Source organism: Cervus elaphus, chromosome 8 (genome assembly GCF_910594005.1).
Source record: "Cervus elaphus chromosome 8, mCerEla1.1, whole genome shotgun sequence".
Classification (NCBI taxonomy): Eukaryota; Metazoa; Chordata; class Mammalia; order Artiodactyla; family Cervidae; genus Cervus; species Cervus elaphus.
Window position 1 is genome coordinate 27,267,080 of NC_057822.1, and position 19,269 is coordinate 27,286,348.

Genomic DNA, 19,269 nt, shown 5'->3' on the forward strand with positions numbered 1-19,269 from the left:
CTGGGTTTGGCAAGTGGCCATTGCTCTACTACTTGACAGCTATTATCCTACTTATTACTATTTTAAGTCATAATTATATGTCTGGAATAGTAAGACAGGACAGGTCTACAACATATGACTGACTTAACTTAAACAAGAAGAGTTTACAACTGCCTGGGAAAATTGAACAAGAGAAATTCAACCTCCAATGTCACTGCTTGTAATATAAATTCCAAAGCATTTTATCTTTTCCCATCTTTCTTCCTAATTCTCAGCTCTTTCTAGGCAGAGTAGCAGAAATTCAGTGCAGGGTTCAAGATTCAGAATCAAGGACTCCAGGGGAACCAAGAAAACAATTTTTATCCTCTTGAAGTTGAGCAGTACACTTCAGGCCTCTCCTGAGTCTCAGAAGGTTATCTCAAGGGTTAATGGTTAGAAAAATGTGAGCACATAGGAACAAAGAATAGCTGTTGGGCCAGGAAACAGGTAACAATTTAAACAATAGATCAGCCATAGCAGAGACAGAGAACTTTTAGTTCCTCCCTGAAGGACATAGCTAACAATGTCTGATGTACATTCTAAGCAGTTTACAGAAACCAGACTCCCATCAGATGGAAACTTCTGACCACAGGTAAGTAGACCTCAGACCAGCTGGGACCAGAAGGTTGATGATGTTGACTTCCATCACCACCATCAATGTCCATGAGCTGATTGGGCATCCTGCAAGCCACACCCCTAATGTTGCCTTTAAAACCCTTTCCTGAAGGCTATAGGGGAGTTTGTCTTTTGAGCACTAACTGCCTATTCTCCTTGCTTGGCATTCTACAGTAAATGCTGTACTTTCCTTCACCACAAGCTAGTTTCAATAGATTGGCTTTGTTGTGCATTGGGTGAAGGGATCCAAAAATCCAAGTTGGGAAACACTCTTACATGAAAGCACATCCCTACATGAAAAACCTAGCAAGCTAACCCATCACAGAGTCAGCCAGGATATATTTGGACCAGATGAGCATGTGTACTACACTGGACCCCAGGGAGACACCATCACATGTAAAGGATGTTACTGGCCTGGGGAAACAGGTATGGTCAACCCTGGTTTTGAATTCTGCCCACTGGAAGTTTAATGAACTGTAAATAAAACAATTATTTCAACAGTACCCAGTTGTCTCATCTGATGGATGAAGCCTGGAGATAGCTCCTTGTAAATCCATTGCACTTCATCAGTTACCCATAAATTTTAGATGTGTCAGCTGGCACTTACAGTCAAGGCTGGACAAGACATCTTGACTTACAGCTTGGTGATGCAGCCAACCTGAAAAAACATAGAGAGATAAGTAAGAGGCAATAGTCAAGCTATTTTGACAGCAGGTATGACATGGGTATGAACCAGCTAGCACCAGCTTTATACAAAAGACCTGAAAGCCAGGTCTAATTCTGTGTGATTGAAAAAAGCTGAGCTCCACATACCCCAAACTGGGCTTAAATGCTGAACTCAACAGGCTTGTAATTACATGCAATACCATGATCGAGCATGACTATATACCATTTTACTACACAAAGGAGAACTATTGAGTTCTATTCACAAGAGAAAGTGCTACAAAGATTCCTTTCTCAGTAGGATAAAAAGAGACACATCACAGCATATATTTTTCCAGTGATTTATTCTTATGAAACCAAGCATAAAGGATAATGCACCTGATTTAGCTATTTTTTAATATGCCCTGGGGGAGTTGGAGCAAACCAGAAGAAGCAGGAAGAATGATGGGACCCGCCCCAACATCAACAGATGAGTAGGCAGATAATCCCAATGTGAGAAGTAAACTTGCTTTGGTTTCCTTGTCTGCCCTTCCTCTCCTATACCCCCTCGCACATCTCCTGTGCCCCATTCCCCACCAGGCAAGACCACACAAAATCCATCCCAAACAGATGACACTTTCTTAGGTCAAAGGCCCCTAGGAAAGCCCACTTGATCTTTGTTTCAAAGGACTAATTTCCATCATTATCAGAAAACCCTTCCTCACAATGAAGACTTATGTAAGGGAGATGGCCAGCCTTTCAGACTCACACATATTTCCCCTGGGGTCGCTTTCACCCTCTTTCCAAAGTATGGGCCCTTGGGCTCCACTCCCTCACTGGATTCGGGGGTATCACTGTCCGCAGAGACACCTGAGAGAGCCTTGGGAGGACAGCCCAAGCAGGCAGGAGGGAGAAGCCAAGAACATGGTGCCAGGTGGCAGGATGCCCGTCTGCACAGCACTCCCTGTGTGCCCATCCTCACCTACTTCTACTGAAAGCCAGCCCTAGAATTCAGGACAGAAATGAGCTCAGCTTTCACCACCTCATGAACCCAGAGCCCCAAGCACTTTCTCTCCAAGCCTCCTCCCAGAATAGTCTTCATTTCTCCTCCCAGACACTGGTCTCAAATGTGTGGTCACACTCCCCTTTTCTGGAAAACAGAATTATCTCTTTTCTAGGTAGGTCTACAGGAGTTCCAGATCTCTTCATGGGGATGGCATAGGAGGTATTTTCAGTGCTTCAAGGATGCATCATTTGTAAGACAAACAAGGTATCTTTCTCACCCTCTCTTGCTAGAACAGGGGGAAAACACAGATTTAATCTTCAGTAGAGCATACTATTGGGTATATGGTGTACCTTTTTTTAAAATTCTCTGTATAGTGGTGCTAGAGAAGACTCTTGAGAGTCCCTTGGATAGCAAGAAGAGCAAACCAGTCAATCTTAAAGAAAATTGACCCTGAATATTCATTGAAAGGACTGATGCTGAAGCTGAAGCTCCAATACTTGGCCCCCTATGCTAAGAGCCAACTTATTGGCTGATACTGATACTGGGAAAGATTGAGGGCATGAGGAGAAGGGGACAACAGAGGATGAGATGGTTGGATGGCATCACTGACTCAATGGACATGGGTTTGAGCAAACTCTGGGAGATGATGAATGACAGGGAAGTCTGGCATGCTGCAGTCCATGGGGTCACAAAGAGTTGGACACAACTGAGCGACTGAACAACAACAATAGTAGATATAGGGTAAAACGTGAAACTTCATGAAAACCTTGAAAATTATTGTAGAAAACCCCCCTATTATTCTTTTTCTCAGCTTAGAACCTACTTCCTTTTCTTCACATGCCAAATAATTCAGGTAAAAGCCCACTAGAGCATATACAATTAAGTAAATGTTCTACATAAAGCAATTTGTTTTTCATTTTAAAATGCCAATTTGAAAACAGTAAATTTTTATTTCAGTAGCTTTATAATCATGCCAACTATGGATGTGTTAGTATCATTTAAAATTGGTAACAGTTTACTAATTAATTTATTGCATTATAGAGATTACAATGTTGTTTGCTGCTGTGCATAATAATCATTGGTCTTTCATGCAGAGTATTTGAACATAAAAACACACTGGTATTTAAAGCATGTGTGTTCACATCAAATAAATTCAATCCAATACCAAAAAAGAGGAGTTCTTTTCAGTGCAGGAAAATATCAAATTTGGAGCAAAATCCTAAAACTTAGATATCACCTTTGTTTTCCCAAGTCACTCCATCTCTCTTCTCTCCCTATTAAAAATGTCTTTGATAGACTGTGGACTATAACATCAAGAGTCCAAATGGAAAATATGATATCCAAGAGGTGATTATAAACAGGTAGCAAGATCTGCCCCCAGTGTTCTGAATTTGGATCCAGGCACCAAAGTCTCTTTTTCTAATTTGCGGCTGTACTTCACACGTGACCGTGGCTCTTACTTTTCTCCTTGGAAGCTGAATTCCACGCACAGTTGAGCTCATATTGCTAAATACAAGTACGAGCCAGACACTGCTTAGAGAAACCAAACTGTGGGTTTAAGCTGAATTAGGCTCATCAGTGAAGCAGCTCAGACCTACTGAAACAGAATTGCTAGAAGCAAAACCCCAGAAATCTGCATTTAACTGTGGCTTAAGCTGAAGTGTGAGCACCATGAGGGACAGAACAGGAAACCATGATGTCATGGTTGAAAGATCTCCTGCAAAGGTCGATACAGGAGATCACTGGGCAATTGTCTTCTGATTAGATTGCTTTGTCTGAACATGGTGTGAGGCTACACTGCTGTGAGTGGCAGTGCGGGGTCTGTTTCAAAGGACAGACCCTTCGCGAAGCCAATGATCCTAGAACAGGACATTCAAATTCAGTAGGTAAACTTGAGATAAGAGGCAGCAACATCCTTCCTCTTGGTGGACCTGGCCCTCCTATACTGGACTCTTTCTTAGTAATGCAGAGATTCTGAGGGTGCTCCTGGTTATGGGATGGGGATGTTACCTTTGACTAGGGCCACCAGTTGGAGCATGCAAAGGAAGAGACCCAAGACAGCTGCTCCAGCTGCAGCCAGAGCTGGCTGCACATAGCAAGTGGCTCTCTGCATTTGTCTCTTTGTTGTCCCCAACAAACCTACAGTTATGTCTGAATCACATACCAGTCTGGTCTCAGTTGTACTTTAGAGGAAAATCTGTGTCTTTTCCTGGTATTTAGGGAACAGAGCCCAGGAACTAGTGCGCGAGACAGCAGTTAACAGCCGACCAAGAGGGTCACAAATTTCCAGAGACAAGAGTTAGAACCCCAGGAGTTCCACCATCCATAGAAAGCACCCTCTTCTGATAAACCTGGGATGTGAATGTGTTAAGACAAAAGGGGAAAGACCTAGGGAAAAACCAGGCAGGGTGTAGAACCATGAAATATTAATAGAAGATATGTGTGTGATCAGGCAAAACATGCCATTCTCAAGAAGGGATCATCTGAGATCACTGAGGATAAGTGAGACCTTGCCTTTCACAGAAAACTCCTGGAAAGAAAACAGGAAGAAACAATGAGATAAAGTTACAGAGCAGAACAACAGGAATATAACTACAGTGAACATGAAGATCAAAGCAACACGTGAAGCACTGACTTCCTACCAACGAGGAATCACACATGAACTTTGACATGGATCAGGCCTAAGAGCTTCACTCAAATATCGCTGCTCCCATAGCAGAAGCCGGGGGCCTGAGTTACCTCCCCAGACACCAAGAGTCTAAATAACCACAGCTAAACAAAGTTGATCTTAACGAAAACTCTTATTCCAAGTTGTTTAGCTGGTGCCAGGGGAAGGGACGGGAGAAAGTAGTTATTAATATTAGGGAACTGACCTGTCCTGGGGCTTCCCTGGTGGTGCCAGTGGTAAAGAACCCACTTGCCAATACAGGAGACGCAGGAGACATGGGTTCAGTCCCTGGGTTGGGAGGATGCCCTGGAGGAAGACATGGCAACCCACTCTAGAATTCCTGCCTGGAGAATCCCATGGACAGAGGTTCCGGGCAGGTCCATAGGGTCACAAAGAGTCAGACACGACTGAAGAGATTTAGCACCCATGCACACCAGCCCTAGGTGGAGCTCTCCAGAAAAGATGTCCTAGAAGAGCAGCCTGGGTGGAAGGGCCAAGGAAGGACACGGCCCTCATGAAGTAGCTGGAAGTTACAGATGGAGAAGATGATATCATATAGGTGTTTCATTCTGTGTTTTGTTCATCCCACCAAGTAGCTGCAGCAACTTCCTAACTAGTCTCTCTGCTTACTTCACCTCTCTGCCACTTCCTTCCCCAAGCAATTCCTCTGCCTGCTAGGGTCTACGTTCACAAAACCAACCGTACTGCTCACCATGCTGAAAACCCCCAGCAGTTCCCCGCGGCCCTCAGGGTGGCTTATGAGCTCCTCAGTACAGCACCTGAGGCTGAGGCCCTCTGCCAAATCACTCTGATACCATGGCCCTCTCTCCACTCCCCGTCTCTCACTGGCAGAGTCAGCGTAGTCCTCAGATGGCAGGAAGGTGTGGGCAAACTAAGCCCTGCGCAGCAGATGGCCTCATGGGCAACTAGGCCTAGCAGTGAAGCACAGGGGACACGGGTGAGTGTCCCCAAGACAGGAAGCCTCCACAGCTCCACAGAAGGCTCAACCCTGACCATCGGCCCTGCCCTGTGGCAGTCATGGGAGGGCCCCTCGCAGACCCACACCCAGGAGACATGATTAACTCAGGGCCCCAGGGTCCACCCTCAGAAAGGTAGAGCCACCTTCGTGCTGAGGCCACCGTTCCCACGAGCTGATCCTGGCCCATGGCTGAGAACAGCAGGTCCATAACCCAGGCTGGCGGCTGTGTTGGCTCTAAGATTCTCCAGGAAGCTGGCTAAACCTTCCTCTTCCTTAGTGGCCATCTAGGATGTTGCCACCAACCTTCCCTCCCCCTCTGCTCAGCTCAGACTTCCATCACAGTGGACAGCTCTCCCCCATTTTCTCTTGCATAGGCATTGTCCCTAATAAAATCCTGGCAGGGTTAATGCTGTATCCAGGTCTGCTTCCCCCAAGACCCAGGTGAACACAGCTCTCAGGAAAAGAGACAACAGTTGTTTATTTAGAATCTGGGACCCTCAGCCCCTTTTTCTTTCACCCCTCGAATATCCATGCACACCTGGTGCTGTTAGGTATGGGGGCAGGGGCACCAGGGCAGCACTCCCAGGAGGAAACAGGTGGGAGAAAGAAGGTAAGTCAGGTCAGAATCTGCCCATCTAACCAGAACCCTGGGCACTGCCAAGAACACAGCCCAGCTCTACTCCAGACTCTGATGAGAGGGGAGACAAAACCATTCCTGATACTAACCCCTTTGCGGAATATTCTTCACCTTTAGTAGAACGAACATGTGCCTGAAGAATACCTAGCCAGTCTGATGGGCAGGAGCCAAGTACAGATAAGACAGGAAGGGAGGCTAGAGGGTTAGAAATCATATATGAAATAGATCCCAGCAAGAATCCAAATGCAAAACCAAATTAAACTTACTTATAACACACCTTCATCATGAAAACCCACAAAGTCACCATCAATCAGGTGATCCTGTTGGGGGAAAAAAAATACTTTAACCAAGCTAAGAGTTTTAATAAAAATGAATCTGGTGAGATGAGAAAATGTTGTTAACCATCAGTGTCACCTAATCATGGCTAACAAGGATTCTCATGCTTTTACTTGACTGAGGATTAAGACAGTGATGGCAAGTTTATTAAATGAAGTCATTGTAATTACACACCCAGCTAACCCTGCAAAGCTCTGCTCCATGATCCGTGCTGGGTATCATTTAGCTAAGAGCATAGAGCTGATGGGCCTCAATAATCAGCCTAATCTGCCTGTTTGTCATGTTTTGCGGGATGTGACAAAAAGGAATTTCAACATGATCTGAAGACAGGTTGGATCAGATGAGTGGCAGCAGATGAGTCTCTGTAACCCACCAAGAAAACCAAGGGGCCTAAAACTTGTTAAATCTCCACATCTGTCACTAGGTGCTTGAACACCCTCAAAGAGATTTTACAAAGACAGAGCAGAAAGAGAGCTAACAGAGGAAAATGTGGGGCTCAGGCCAACCTCATCAACCAGACTCTCTTTTCATTATGATGTGGCTTAACCAGATGTTGGAAGTCAAAGCCTTTTCAAAAGGTCTTCTAGTTACGGGATGATAGCTAACCGAGCCAGGTCCAGGCAAACTGTGAATAAGGCAGCCTGCTCTCTGCAGCGTCCTCCCTTCCCTGTCTGTCCTGAAATGCCTTCTGCCATCTCTGTTGTAAGGTTCCAATTCCAGGACCTCCTAAGGGGAGTGGAAAAAAGGATAGTTGTTAAAAGTTCCATTTAGTCATCTTCTCTCTCCCCTTATTACCACAAAACTACCACAGTGGGGGTTCACTGATAAATTTCCAGTTTCCAGCAGAGGGTTGTTGACTAAAAAAATATTCACAACCTAAAAGTTGAGAGTTATGTTTTCTTTGGTTGACATTTTTGGGACTTCAAGCCCAGAAGACAGCACCTCAAGTAACCCTGACAGAACTGCTCCAGGGAGGAGCCAGGTAAAATAGAAGCTTTGCAACAAAGGACAGGTAGTCTGAACATCAAAAGATTATCATTAGTTAAAGAAAACCAGACATCCCAAGTTAGGGGTTTGAGCACTTTTCTATGTGTGGGAAGATGCAAGAGTCTGGGCTCCCAGAAATCACTCCTTTCACATGCGTCTCAGCTCTGGGGCCAGTATCCTAGGTCTTTCACATCCTGAGCTCCCTTGGGGCTCACCGTAGGAAGTGACTGCAGTCTGGTGGCTGCCACATGGCAGGTATTCTTTTTCCTGAGTGCCCTTAGGGCTCACCAGCTTAGATTGGGGGACTGTAATTACTGATGACTATGACATCCTTGTTTACTGATATGACAGGAAATATTCAATTTCTCAGGGTGAAGATGGTAAGAAGTGCTGGTGAAATGGAATAGGACCCTGTGGGGCTTTTGGGCAGGAACATGTCTGTGTCCCCCCTTTCTTATTTGTAAGGAATAGGTTTCAGCCTCCATGACCATTCCAAGCAGTTGCTAATCAAGGAAGAGAAGGGATGGGATGCAGAGACAAGGAAGGAGCAGTCCAAAAACAATAGTGCAGCCTTGGGGCAGGGTCCAGGTTCCGCCTCAAGGGATACACATAGCAATATCTTTGAACTCTTCTGCAGAACTAAAACTCCCCACAAATGGAAGGTGCTAACTACTTGATGAAGCAGTTTTCATTCCAGAAAAAAAGGTCACAGCTTGATAAGCTGAAGAACATCAGGAGACCATCTGAGCCCAGGTTAAAGGAATATAGGCCCTGCACACACACTCTGATCCTTATCAGCAACCCCACCCCTGCACCATGGCTATAAAGCTCCTTACCAAATTCTCCCCAGGATTGGGACACAAAGTTTTGAGGGTATTAGCCTGCCGTGTCCACCTTTGCAAGGCCAAGCAATAAAGCTACTCTTTTCTACTCCACCCAAAACTTTGTCTCCAAGAGTTAATTTGGCACCAGTGCATAGGATCCAAGTTTTTGCCATCAGTAACAGTCACAGTGATCAGATTGGCTAGTTGTCTGTGATTGTGGTTTCAGTCTGTCTGCCCTCTGATGCCCTCTCTCAGCGCCTACCGTCTTACGTGGGTTTCTCTTACCTTGAACGTGGGGTATCTCTTCACGGCTGCTCCAGCAAAGCACAGCTGCTGCTCCTTACCTTGGACATGGGGTAGCTCCTCTTGGCTGCCACCCCTGACCTTGGACGGGGGAGTAGCTCCTCTCAGCTGCCGCTGCAGATGGTGACTGCAGCCATAAAATTAAAAGACGCTTACTCCTTGGAAGGAAAGTTATGACCAACCTAGACAGCATATTAAAAAGCAGAGACATTGCTTTGCAAGGAGATCCAACCAGTCCATCGTAAAGGAGATCAGTCCTGTGTGTTCATTGGAAGGACTGATGTTGAAGTTGAAACTCCAATACTTTGGCCACGCGATACATAGAGCTGACTCATTTGAAAAGACCCTGATGCTGGGAAAGATTGAGGGCAGGAGGAGAAGGGGACAACAGAGGATGAGATGGTTGGATGGTATCACCGACTCAATGGAGATGAGTTTGAGAAAACTCCGGGAGCTGGTGATGGACAGGGAGGCCTGGTGTGCTGCGGTTCATAGGATCGCAGAGTCAGACACGACTGAGCAACTGAACTGAACTGAACTGAGCGGTCCCAGGAGACAGTGTAAAGGTGAGAAGAAAATGGTGAAGACAAAAGGAGGGCCACAGCTAACACAGACATAAGCAAAAATAATACGTTAGAGGAACTCAGTCTGTAATATATGTCTAGAATATGCAAGGGGAGAAGCAGACACTTGGGTCACATGTTTACACTAGTTTGTATGTGTTTGTTTTTTAATTCAATGCCTTGGCATACATAATCAAAATGAGGACTGGTTTGTGATAAAGTAAGTGTAACTGAAGGATGGTACTTTTCTTACATTTCCTTACAAAAATATCTGGCCTTCTCAGATATCCCCAATATAGTTTCTAAATGATGTTTGCTAAAGATCGAAAGCATAAAAATTAAAAGACAACCCAGTGTGAAAGCAAAGTCTTGAAAAGATCTTAATCCTAAAGGTGGAAAGGTTTACCACGGGGAAAAAAATGTAAAGAGTTGAAAGCAAACAGACTCAAACAAGGAACTAATGCTCATTGAGGCTGAGTCTCGTCAAAGGTCACATAGTGGAGAAGAGTTTCCAGGATCCAGGTCATGTGAAGCGCTGGATTCTTTCCACTCTAATCTGGCCTGAGGGTGTGTCCTCGCCCATTCTCTGAAAAAAAAAAAATGATTTATCTTCAAGTTCTCAGTATTTGAGACTGGCACTTCTGTAGGATAGTAAAGCCTTGTGTAATACTTTTTTTAACTGAACTATTTTTCTCCAGGAGTCTGTTCAGATCCTCTCTCCTGACCCTCCCCACTCTGTACTTTGATTCAAACCTCTGGATTTATTTAGTCGTGGTTGGAGTAAAGAGACAGGGGAGGAGATGTTGTAAAAGCGTCTCTAATAAGCATAAGCTGGCTGGCTGCTAAATCCTTTTCAAGAATTGAAGCTTTTGCTGTCCCACTGCCTTTCAGTCAAATTACAGAGAATGACGATTTGGATGATTAGGTCTGTGATGAAACTGGTTATAGAAGCTATTTCAGAACCCACAGTGGTTCCCACTTAAATCAGAACACGAAGACCTGCCAAAGATACTCTATCTAAAACTATTTCAACTCGTTCCAGTCTTCTGCACATGTCAATATTCTCTCCTTCACAAAGGTAATCAATAACTTAAGAGAAAAAAGCAAATCTTGGTGAAAAAAATATATTTGTTTCTCTTTGCTGTGTAAAATACTACTTCAGTTCTGCCACCTTCAGCTGTATTTGTTACCCCTAATTAGCTGGGTTTTGTTCTAGTGTAAGCTGTCCTCTGAACTATTCTTGTTCTCTGTGTTTACTTTTGAAATTGAATTTTTTCATTCCCAAGCTTGCCGAGGATGCTATTGTAGACAGTCCAAGTTCACGCAGCATAAAGTTAAGATCTGATAGCAATCTGATTTAGTTTGATCATCAGAGATCATCAAATCAGTTCTTTTAGTCCCAAATGCCCATTTTTCAGATCTGAGAGATCCTGAGTAGCTCTGAAAATCAATCATGTTAACTGGCTACTAGCCAAACTTCCAGCACCCTAAGTGCTACAGAGACCTCGTCTAATTGTTGTTAACAGGTATAAACTATTACAAATGAGTTGCTACCTAATTTTGAATAAATTCATACGTTATTCCATGCAGAATTTTCCAGAGCAAACCTTACATGCTATGATGTTGATGACAACAACAAAGAAGATGAGTTGGATCGGTGTTTTCCTCCATAACGATGAAAACTAAAACAGTACCATATTTAGTCAAGAACTCTGTCTACAATCATTGAGGCAGCTCCTTGCTCCTCTCTCCTCTCCCTAGCATTCCCAATATGCTTCTCCACCCGACACCCCAAGAGAGAAATAGATTGAAAGTCAACTACATCATACTTACTTTTGGCAAGTGGGATTACTCTTTCCACTAGAACTATTAATATCCCCTTAAGGGGTTTTGTTTCCTGCCCTGAATTCACTGCAGACTTGGTATAATAGTGTAGGAAATAGCAAGTAAACGCCTTTAATACCATGTCTGAGAGGCAATAACATCGTGGAGAGGAAAGAACCGGCTAGCCTCTAAAGCTGTGATAAATATTCCCCTTCTCCAGCTGCATGTGAATCTCTAGAAAAAGAGAAATTCACGGATGTGGTGAATATTTGTTTCATCAAAACTACATGTAATACTGTAATGGGAAGCGTTATAAGTAAATATATGAAATACTAGAATTTCTTTAAAAAGAAACAGAGAAAACTTGAGAAGTATGAAATGAGCTGATAAATGTGGATAGGCTTTGGTGAAAAAATATATTCGATATGCTGATAAAACATACAAATACTTGTTGTCATTGTTATTTGATTCATGCACATACAAAAACCCTAAAGTGCTCCTTTGTGATGAACAAGATATTCGCTTACAGAAGACCCAAGAACTGCCAACTCTTTCTTGGTAGGAAACTTTTTTGTAACTTTCTTTGTAGAAAAGGATTCAGATTGTAAGAAAGTCATTTTTGGTCCTTTAGACTTCCTCTGCAGGCTGAATTTGATGATTTGCAGGGCTTCCTGTGACTGAGTGAGCCAAGGATAAGAAGAAAGATGGTGTTTTCAAGCGTACAGACTGAAGAGGAAAATCCCCCAATTTCTCATAAGTAACCAGTAAGAGAATGGTGGGAGTGTGCTGATGAAGTGATGGTAAATGATTAACAACATCTCTCTAGAGGAAAAAAATGTGTGCATATATGGCTATACTATGTTTATAGATTTAATATAAATGTTACTGATATAAAGCACTGATTAAGAAATAATAAATTATACAACACCCTTTGTTGTAAATCCCATGTAGCCAATGGACTCACACAGCGTTTTCCTGACTTTTGTCAAATCCCTGTATCCATAGTCAAGCTATGGCTGCAAATGACAAACCAGTATAGTTCCAACACAAATGTTGGTTGATAGCTTCCTTCCCATTAACAAGAAAAAAGAAAGTAAAATGATGAAGATGGATGTCAGAACTTCACTTGCTCATCAACAACATGGTGACCTCCTTGCTGAATCAGATATTAGTATCAAATACCATGAGAATTTCCTCCATTTTTTGGACTGTTCTCAATGCCACAGGTACAGATATGACCCACTTTTAAGTTTAATATGCCTTATTTGCTTTTCTCCATTATTGTCTTAAGTCTAGGCAATCAACAAAACAAAAATAAATCAAGCCCTAATTTGTCATATTTTCAGATTTCCAGGGTGTAAATAAGCCCACCATGACTGATTCCAAGCTACCAATATGATGTCATGAATGCTACTGGGAAGAAATGAGAAGCAGTACATGATGATATAATTCCACCACACTGATAAAATAGATATAAATAACCTCAGCAGCATAGATACCAGTAAAATGTAAAATAAATAGTAAGTGATGAGGTCTGATTTGCTTCTTTCATATAATTTATTTAATTGTAAGTGTATATAATTTAATTGTTAATAATGGGTGCAAAATTCCTGACAATTTGATAATAAGTTATAGGACAAGCAAGCTGGTATGAACCAGTACCAATACACCTCTGAAGTGTACCCAAAATACACCCACAGGGGCTAGACTTTTTGAGAGGCTGAGCATTTGAAACATTCATGCACATAGGTTTTATATGTATAGGGAAGTTGCTTACTGTGAAATAATAGAAAAATATGTACATAAGCATTGGTCTCTGACCCCAGTGTCTGGCATGGAGCTTCTAAACCCTCAGAATTTCCTGGGTGATAGCAGTGTCTTTTATTCTAATAAGGCAACTCCTGAATCCCTCCCCATTCTGCAGGGGGGACTGGTCACCAGAAAGACCAAATGATTAGAAGACTGGAACTTTTAGCCCCACCCCACCCATACTCTCCAGGAGGGGAAAAGAGACTGAAAATTGAGTTAATGACTGGTCATTCCTACGTGATAAAGCCTCTATAAAAATCCCAAAAGTACCGGATGTAGAGAGCTTCCAAGTAGGTGAACACATTCACATGTCAAGAGGATGGTGCACCTCAGCTCCACAAGGACAGAAGCTCCTGCACTCGGAACACTGCGAGAACTGACTCTATGAACCTCTTCATCTGATTGCTCATCTGTATCCTTTATTATATAGTAAACTTATAAATGTGTGTTTCCCTAAGTTCTGTGAGCTCTTCTAGCAAATGATTAAATCCAAGAAGGAGCATAATGGGAAACTCCAACTTGTAACTAGTGAGACAGAAGTTGTGGGTAACCTGGAGACCTACTATTTGCAGTTGGCATCTGAAGCAAGGTTCTTGTGGGACTGAGTCCCTAACTTGTGGAGCCACGATAACTCTGGTGTCAGGACTGAACAGAATGGTAGATGCCTAGCTTGTACCACAGAATTATCTGAAATGTGGAAAACCCACACATCTGGGGTCATAAGTGTTGTGCGTGCAGTAGTATTATAAGAGCAAAGGAGAAACACAGGAAGAATGTGGTTTTTCCTTTATGCCTACTTTTGGTCCCCGTACTTGAAATGGTGGTTAAGATGTGGAGAAACCCCTCTGAGCTCTTGACCAAACTTCTGGACATCTCCGAAGGCTCCTCCTAAGTGTCTGTGTAAATCTTCATGTATGATCTTTCCAGTCCAAAATTTATATCTAAACAACTATTTTGTTTTATCCTGAATCCCACCCATTTAAGGGGTGGGGTTCTTTTTTTTTTTTTTTTTTTTTTTCACGTCAGACAGGTAATGTGCCGATGTCGTAACAAGGTTTAGTGAGGGAGGCACATGTCACGCAGCAGCGTGAACACCCAATCATCATGCTCATGAACTACAAAAGGATCGGGGTGGGGTTCTTGAGCCTGGCTTTTCTTTCTGCAACATACAGTCTGAATAGCTTGGCTCCACCAGGAGGCAATGGTCAGCTGATCAACCCCAAGAAGATGGCAGGCAGAATAAGGCAAGAGGATACCTGAATGATTCCATGACATCATTTGAGAGATACTTGATCCAGGAAGAGGAGGCAAGAATATAAAATTCCTGGACCACGTTTTAGTGCTTAGGTGAGACTCACTGCAGTATTCTGCCTGCCTGGACACCATTCAGTCACTCAGGATGGTGCCCAGACCCTTATCTTAGAGCTTAACAGATCTATCACCACTTCACCTCCATGGCCTAAGCCTAAGAAAACACAAACATCAAAATTACTCTAAGTCAGAAGGAGTCCTATTTGTGGGCTTGGGAGATTCCATGGCTCTTCTGCAAAGCCCAAGTCACCCTTAGGTAAGGAAGGCATGAGAGTGGAAGGCCAGTCTTGTACACAATTTAGGAAATTCTCCGGGTGATATTTTCTATAACTTCAAAAAATTATCAATGTTTAAATATCAAGAAGGAAGTGGTAATCATCATGAAAAGCCTGCTAAAAGTTAGGCTCTCAAGCCAAAGAAATCAGAGCTACAATCTCTTCTTTCCTGCTTGTTAGCTGTGTGACCTTCAGTGAGTTGCTTGATGTCTCTGAGATTCCATTTCCTCATTAGTAACATGAGGATAATAGTTTTGCCCATCTTTTAGGGCTATCTGAAGGCTAAATGTTTTATGTTTCTAAAGCAATTAGCACATGGCAGTCAACATATTAGATTTTTAAAAATAATAAGTATAACAAAAGGAAGTATCTATAGTTAAGACAAAAAGCATAAAATACAATTTTACTTATATTTTTTGCAGCATATTGAAAAAAGATCACAATATTTGTAGGTCCCTTCATCAAGAGTTAGAATCTATTTCTCCACCTCTCAAATACAGGCTTGGCATGTAACTGGCTTTGGTCAAGGGACTATTAGCACATGTGACACAAGCAAAAGCTTGATAGTACTTGCACAAGTGCTTGACAATTACTCCCCTCCTTGCTGATGGGTACCCTTCTGCCATCATGTGAACTGCCTACTGGATAATAAGACAGGTGGCCTTCATCACAAGGTCATCATCAACTGCTAGAAACATGAGTGAAGTCATTCTAAACTACCCAGTTCCAGCTAAGAACAGAAGAGCCACCTATCTGATCCACAGAATAATGAGCAAAATATAAAAGGATCATTGTTTTAAGCCACTAAAGTTGAGGTTGTTCATTAGGCAGCAAAAGCAAACAGATACTGTTCTGATTACAACTATGTAACAATATACCTGCCTTTAAATAAGATCTAGGGGTTACTAAGATAAAAAGACTCTTGCCCTCAATGGCTCAAATCTTATAAGTGAGAGAGACAAGACACAGAAATAAATAGTACAATTCAGCATAATAGTTGCTGATATGTCAGGGTGTTAGCTATAAATAATGTTTTTTTACTGTTCCTTTAATACTGTCATCAGTTATATGGGCTTCCCTGGTGGCTCAGACGGTAAAGAATCTTTCTGCAATGCAGGAAACCTGGGTTTGATCCCTGGGTCAGGAATATCCCCTGGAGAAGGGAATGGCTGGCTACCCACTCCAATATTCTTGCCTGAAAAATTCCATGGACATAAGAGCCTGGCAGGCTACAGTCCACAGGGTTGCGAAGAGTCAGACACAACTGAGCAACTAACAATGTGATCAGTTTACGTGTGCATTAAATTTGTAAATTAAATTTAAAAAGAGTGATTTAAAACTTTTAAGTTGGGAATTCGCTGGTGGTCCAGTGGTTAGGATTCGGAGCGTTCACTGCTGTGACCAGGTTCAATCCCTGGTCGGGGAACTAAAATCCCACAAGTCACATGGCAAGGCAAAAAGAAAAAGCAAATGAACAAGCTGCTGAGACATCACCTGCTCCAGGACACAGGAAGATCTGTTGTCCTTGGAACCTCCTGAATCTGAAGGAGAAAGCCAGCCTGGCTAAATCATTTCCAGTACCTCAAACAACCTCGTATCAAAGACAGGATTCACAGATTTACCCAAAGTTATCTACATTATCATTTCAATTAAACATATGGCTGAGGAACCTACTGAGAAAGACTTGAGTGATTGCCATGAAATCAATAAGTCTTTCTGGACTTATCGATTTAGCATTCTCCGTGCAGTAGAATTGATTTATGTCCTCAGATTTATTTTGATAACTCAATGATAACTCCACTATTCCTAAATTAATGTCATCTTTTCTTCAGGCCAAAATTTTTTCTAGGCAAGGAAAAAAAAATCTTATATCAAGCCAAACTGATTTCGCTAAGTAATTCCATGGCTAACAGGATGCCATAAATCAAAGAAAACCACGTATGACTATAATTGTAAATCATCCTTGCCATGGAAAAGTACCATGGCATTTATTTGTCAGAATGGTGATTGCATCATACAGGGTCTCTTTCCTGTCAAAATTTGTACCTTCCAATACAAACCCTATAGTCTAATGTGCAATTTCTTAAGTGCAATAGATTGTTCTAAAACTACATTAATTTCTATCTCCCACCTCTCTAGTTTCTAGAATGTGTGAGATGTGTAGATCTCATTTCCAAATTATCAGGATTTTATTGAACCAGATAAACCATTGTCTTTGTGCAAGGAATATTTATTCATCTCAGGCGCACAAGGTAAAGACAATTAGTCAATGTCATGTAAAGGGGTATATTTGCAAATGCTTTTGGGGGGAAGAAAAACACTATTTTCCAACCAGATCTATAAAACTAAAAGAAAAACAGAGAAACTTTTCAATAAAGGGACATCAGAATGAGATTGTCCAATCAATCACCAAGTCCCGCCAAGCCCTCCTCTATATCTCTGACATCCACCCAGTTCTCTCTGTAGACACAGCTCCGTGAGGTCCAGGAGAGCGTCACTGCTCCATGCAGGACTGCTGCAGCCTCTCTCTCTACCACACATGTGCTTTTCCCAACTCTCTACCCTGCAGCTAGAGGGATTTTTTTTTTTTTTTTTTAAAAACAATGCAAAGCTAATCATGATGTTACGGTCTACTGCCGTCCCAGGGTTAGGGTTAGAAGAAGGAAAAATAAATGATGCAAGTGGTCTGCCTTCCCCCGCCACCTCCTCTGCAGTGGCCCCCACTCTGCTCCAGCCAGGCTGAGCTTCTCTTCACACCTCCAACACACCCCTCAAGCCCCATACACATACACTGGTCCCTCTGCCACCCTCTCTTTCCCATGCTCATCCCCATGCTCTGATAACTCTGGGCTCAAATACCACTTCCCCAGGAGGGCTGCCCAGAGCCCCTAAAGGGATTAGATCCTATGACACGCTTTCAGCACTTCTCCTGTACAGCCTTTGGTGATTCTGTTTAGTTTCTGTCCTTCCTGCTGGACGGTAGCTCCCCGAGGATGGGGACAATGTCTCCACCCCCCTGGCCCTGCCAGCGCCAGGCACCTACTGATAATCAACCCATGTTTGACGAGTCTTAACTGAGATGGGGCAGACCAGTGGGGACAGAGAGTGAAAGAGTAAGAACATGCACTGGGCAGAGTGGATGAGAAGGAAGAGGAGGACGGGGGCGGGGGGGGGGGGGGGGGGCGGGCAGGGCCAGGCCAGGCCAGCCAGCTGTGAAAGTCTCAGGTGCTGTCATTATCATTACTAAACCTTCCTAATTAAACTATGTATTTGCAAAGAACTTCAGACCAACATGCTGCTGCTGCTAAGTCACATCAGTCGTGTCCAACTCTGTGTGACCCCATAGACGGCAGCCCACCAGGCTCCCGTCCCTGGGATTCTCCAGGCAAGAATACTGGAGTAGGTTGCCATTTCCTTCTCCAGTGCATGAAAGTGAAAAGTGAAAGTCGCTCAGTCGTGTCCGACTCTTCACGACCCCATGGACTATAGCCTACCAGGCTCCACCGTTCATGGGATTTTCCAGGCAAGAGTACTGGAGTGGGGTGCCATTGCCTTCTCCGTCAGACCAACATAGAAGTGGCAAAAACAATACAACCGAACTCCCATATCCTCTTCATTTAGACTCAGCCTTCACTGCCCTTCACTAACATTTTGCCATATCTGCTTCATCGTCTCCATATATGTAGGTTGATGTATGCACTAATATGCACATTATATATGTATATATGAATGTGTCTTGAACCATTTGAAATAAGGGGTCAACATCATGACCTCTCACCCCTAATTCCCTTAGCATGCATCTCTCAAGTTCCAGGACATTCTCTCCTCTAATCCCAGCAGCAATTATCCAATTCAGGAAGGTGAACAACATTAATACAATATTGTTATCTAATCACAATCTATATTCAAAATTTACCAATATAATTAGTGAATTTAAACATCTGCAACAATTATCAGTTGGGAGCACCTAAAAACCTAGCTGGGCCAAACCCCGTCTCAGAAGTTCTCCAGAGTGGTGAATTACAAAAAAACCAATAAAACCCCCAAACGGGGAAAGTTTCAAGTAAAGTAAAATCCCTCTGTTTTCCCTGAACAGAAGCAAACAAACTCTGAGCACAATCCAGGATCAGTCTGACCTCCCGAAAATCATCCAGAGGCAGCCTCTTTGGGTTTAAAACACTTTCAGTCTGATCAAATCCATCATGAATGCCTTGCGGGACGGGTCAATAGCAGGACACCTGTTCATTCCCAAATGTAAGTTCCATCTCTCCCGGCTGGACCAAAGGAAGACATGGAAACAGTTAACTAGGGCAGGGACAGCTGCTGGTCTGGGACAAGCACAGTCAGGGGACACCTGGTCAATTAAACGGCCCATGGGAGGCAGTTCACGCTCAAAGGAGCAATTTAAGCTCTTTATGATGGCTGATGGACCCTGAATTAGTGATCACTTCCTGAGGAGGAGATCTTGAAAT

The 19,269-nt window shown here is 43.1% G+C and overlaps 1 non-coding gene across 1 annotated transcript; it reads right to left on the reverse strand.

The window, feature by feature from the left end:
• Window positions 1-14,231: 14,231 nt before the first annotated feature.
• Window positions 14,232-14,338, reverse strand: LOC122699024. Its single transcript, XR_006342515.1, has one exon. It is a non-coding gene; the product is annotated as a small nucleolar RNA U13 (small nucleolar RNA).
• Between the last annotated feature and the right edge of the window lie 4,931 nt (window positions 14,339-19,269).